Here is a 4545-nt window from a genome sequence, read left to right as displayed (position 1 = left end):
CCTTGTCGTGTACATCATGCCCATGTGACCATACAAAAAACCTTCTTCATGTTAGCCACGTACTCTCGTCCATAGTCAAGTGATATCATTCATTCCATTCAAATTCCTTTGTCATGATTTGTCAATTTGGTTTGCAACATAATTTCTGCCCTACCAGAGGCTACACAACCATTCTCATGTATTTTGATCTACCAGTTCAATGCTTATTCCATTGAAGGTAACTCCATGAAGTCATTTCCATTTTCCAGTCACATTATTCTTATTAGAAGCAAAGTGGCTTAAATAGAAAGAACGGTTCTTACCCCTTTAACACATATAGACCAAACTAGACTATCAACTGCGAACATCTATCGTTCATGTATAGACATTTAATCTTTACATAATATAAATACTTAAAAAAATAAACACGACATTACACACACGTGGAAGTAAGAAAGAACTCACTAGGAAAAACAACAAGTCTAAACAGCAGGAGCTTTGCTCTTATCATGAGAACCTTGAGAAATGTCTTGAGCTATAATATAAATAGTTAAACTTATCAAATCATTATACAAGAAAACTAAACAAGTTTGCAAGAAACATCATCAAAAACCTAGATTCAGGAAGTTTCCTTCCTTACACACCAAACTGACATTAAATCATGCAACTCTAAGGTGACGTAAATAACCACAAAAATAACCTAAGTTTCGTTGATATTTACCAAGTGAAAAAATAACAAAAGAGTTGGCTGAGTATAGCGAACCAAAATCTTCTAGTAGGTTTCTGGTCTAAGGTTTCCTAAGAGAAATTGTAGAGAAAGTTTGAAAGGAAGAATGAATGCAAAGAAAAATGTAAAACTAGCCTAAGAAGCCAATATTAACTTGAAACAACTAAACACGATAGCTAGGTTTAGTGGATAAGTTAGATTATCCCACTAAGCTCCTCGATTCCTGTAATTAAGAACTTTCTTTCTCATCATAAATGTGAGTTTTATTGATTATGGTAACTTAGTTCCATTCTAAGTAGTTCTCATCAGACCAACTAAAATATCCAACTAGAGTAATAAAATAATAAATAGTCATTTTAAACTGAGGACTTAACCCAAACGTCTAGCAACTGGGGTGGCATGTTCTCTATAGAGAAGTCTGCTCAATTACCAAGCTCACAGGCACAAACTTTGCCCATAGGAGAAATCATAGACTTACATACCTAGCCACAATTAATACCTCACTCATGCAAGATTTTCTCTACATACCATAATTCGATAAATAGTAATCGAACACTAGGACTCCACTGGACGGGATGTTACAATATGGCATGCTTAACTCATATATGTATGAACATACATTCCTAGTCATATAAATATCATCATTCTTATCTCATAAATATAAAAGCATAAAATTTAAATGACTTTGACCAGTCAAAGTTTCCATGATTCCGTCCTAAAAAATAAAATTATAAAATTAAAAAATTCACCCTAAAGTTTACTTTGGGTATTCAATTTTTCCATCACGATTTTTTGCTGCGGTATTGGTTCATGTTTTTGTCATAATCGTCTTTCTGTCACCATTTCTGTGTCACTGCCACTGTCGACCACCGTCGGGCCGTTGCCAACCACGATTTCAAGTTTAAGGACTGATTTATGAACAAGGTAAATTTTAAGGAAAATAATGAAAAATTTGGATAAATATGGGCTATTATAAGATTGAGTAAAAATTGACAAGCATGATTTATGGTAAAAAATGGTGAAAATTCAAGTTTTGGGTTTAAGGACTAAATTGCATAAATGTTAAAATATTAGAGGTAATTTTGTAAATTCACCTTAAAATGAATTATAGGCTTGAATTAATTATGTTAAGTTATTGAATGGGTTAATTGAATAAAAATATTTATCTAGATCAAGAAACGACTCAAACGAACACTAAATGCGAGAAAACCAAAATAGTGGATTAGTCGTATCATGTCAGGGCATCGTTTTGGTACAGGTAAGTTTGTATGAACTATAATCATTTTTAATGTTACCTAAATTGAGTGTTTATTATGTTATTTATAATGTAAATGAATCGATATGTAAACGTATCAATGCTATATGGATTGACGGATATCGAGTCCCTGTTAAACCTTAGGAATTCTTAGGATGCAAGTGACATGCCATTAGGGATTTTATGCTTCGGGTGCTGATCTTGAATGTCATAGTTATGGCTGAGGTCCTAGATTTGTTGCAGATTCTCCACAGCTCGTGGGATCAGTATCGTGTAGCTTAGGTTCTGACCTGCAGCTCGTGTGAGAAGGCCGATTTTATAGCTCATGTGAGCATTGATGTAAATGAAAGGTTATAGTTATTTGAAAAGGCACACTTCGCGTGAGCTTTCCTGAGTATCCGATGTAATTCTAGATGGTTCAACAGCTAAGAAAAGGAATAGAATGGTAAGTGACTTAATGGAAAGCTTCATGACTTTATGAAATGGTTGATGCGTATGTAATGTATCTTATTAAATTTACTTATGATGTAAATGAGTTTATATGTGTTGTTGATGAACCTACTAACGTGTGAGCTTGATGATGCGTAAATAGGCTTATATTAAACTCATGACATTGGTATTGGGTTATGTTTAATCTCTGAATTATATTGTTGGGGATGATAAGTATGCAAATTGTAACACCGCTCACCCGTATCTGACGCCGAAATAAGGCTCGAGGCGTTACCAGGATTTCACGTTCATAAACATATTAAATCAAGTCACTAAGTTGCACTCTAATTTAAAACTTTTCAAATATGTATATCCTTTCCCTTAAACAGGCCTTCGAGACCTAAAACATGCCTAGAGGTGGTACGGGACAAAACCGAGAACATTTTATAAACTTTGGGCACCTTGGAAAATTTATTTTAACTTGAAGTGTCACACGCTCGTGTGACTTGGGACAAGCCCGTGCAATCACCCCATGTCCAAGACTTGAGCATTCTATTAAATTCACATGGCCAAGACACACGCCCGTGTGTCTAGCTGAAGTTCATTTAACAGACTTATCATTTTAGATGCAGGGGATACACGACCATACCACATGCCCACGGGTGTGGCCCGTGTGTCACACACGGCCTAGTTACATGCCCCTATACCGAACTGTGTAGACCATATTAGGCTATTTTCCAAGCCTATGGTCACCCTCTTTTAACACTTATACTTAATAAATATTAAAGCCAAAGTAAAACACAATTGCGCTCTTATAAATGATATTTACAAAAACTCATTTTGTAGAAGCCTCATTTCATTGGTTTCGTACATGCTAGGTTATTTCGCATCTTGTATTTATGTATTGTCATGCCACTTTAATACATTCAAGATTGGCTCGTTCTTATGACTCATTGCCTATTGGAATCTAACCATCGCACATGATTACAAACTTGCATGGAAATTTTGTAGGTCATAGCCTACTTCAAAACAAGCCGATCTCTATGGCCATAAACAAAAATATAGATTTATCTTTACAAGCCTTCATTTGGAAAATCAAATGACACATATAACAAAATACTCAAAAGACCTATACATGCCATTGAACAATTTAGAAATGTCTTTATACCAAAGCTAGTCTATTTGATAGTATGTTGACTCTCCAACCATCTTCCAATCTATACGAGTCCTCGAGCTCTGAGAGAGATAGGGAAAAGAGAGGGGTAAGCATTTTCATGCTTACTAAGCTCGAATAATCGGAAAGTAAACTTACCAAGTATTTATCATACAATCAAATTGGGAAATAAATTCAATGAGCATAGGTTGGCTTCCCTATCACTTACTTTCAATCAATGAGTTAGATACATAGCAATGCACTATGAAAGTTATCTTAGATGAGCTCATCATTCAACATCTCATTCGTATATATATGTCACAATAATCTCGTTGAGTTTCTAGGAAATCTCGATGGAATATCCATTTACTGTCAATTCGTACTATGATCGTTTCAGACATGCACTCCCGCGAACCTCACATCTTATGGCGGGATAACCAGTCCAGGCTAAATCCCCCATTTTATGAACTCATAAGGTGATATTGGGATTACCAGTCCAGGCTAAATTCTTTACAACGACAAACACCTTTATTGAGCTAGGATCTGAATTACTAGTCCAGGCTAAATTCAGATCCTAATTGGATTACCCGTCCGGGCTAAATCCTTGCAACACATGTAGGACCTCATTACACATGTCAATCGTGGTTTATCCATCGAATTCCTTTTTTAACTTCAACCGAGACATTTATCACAATTCATACTTAAACATACATTTCATAGATTTTTATGTTATTAATAAATGCAATCATCATGCATTCATAAATCATATAATTAAGCACATTGAGTGTTTACTTTAAGTTATCTGAACTTACCTGGTATTCATTTCGGTGTCATGTTTCGGTTATTCCGAAACCTTTCGTTTTCCTCAATCGACCTCTGAAATTTGTTCCTCGGGGTTAATGAGCTTGAAAAGGTTGGAAACCCTAGCTATGGTGGCTTAAGAATTTCGGCTGGACAAGGGAGAAGAATGGCTGATTTTTGCCTTCTTTTTCCCATTTTATT

Source organism: Gossypium arboreum, chromosome 1 (genome assembly GCF_025698485.1).
Source record: "Gossypium arboreum isolate Shixiya-1 chromosome 1, ASM2569848v2, whole genome shotgun sequence".
Taxonomy (NCBI): domain Eukaryota; kingdom Viridiplantae; phylum Streptophyta; class Magnoliopsida; order Malvales; family Malvaceae; genus Gossypium; species Gossypium arboreum.
The sequence above is the reverse complement of the archived record's forward strand: the minus strand, read 5'-3'. Positions refer to the sequence as shown.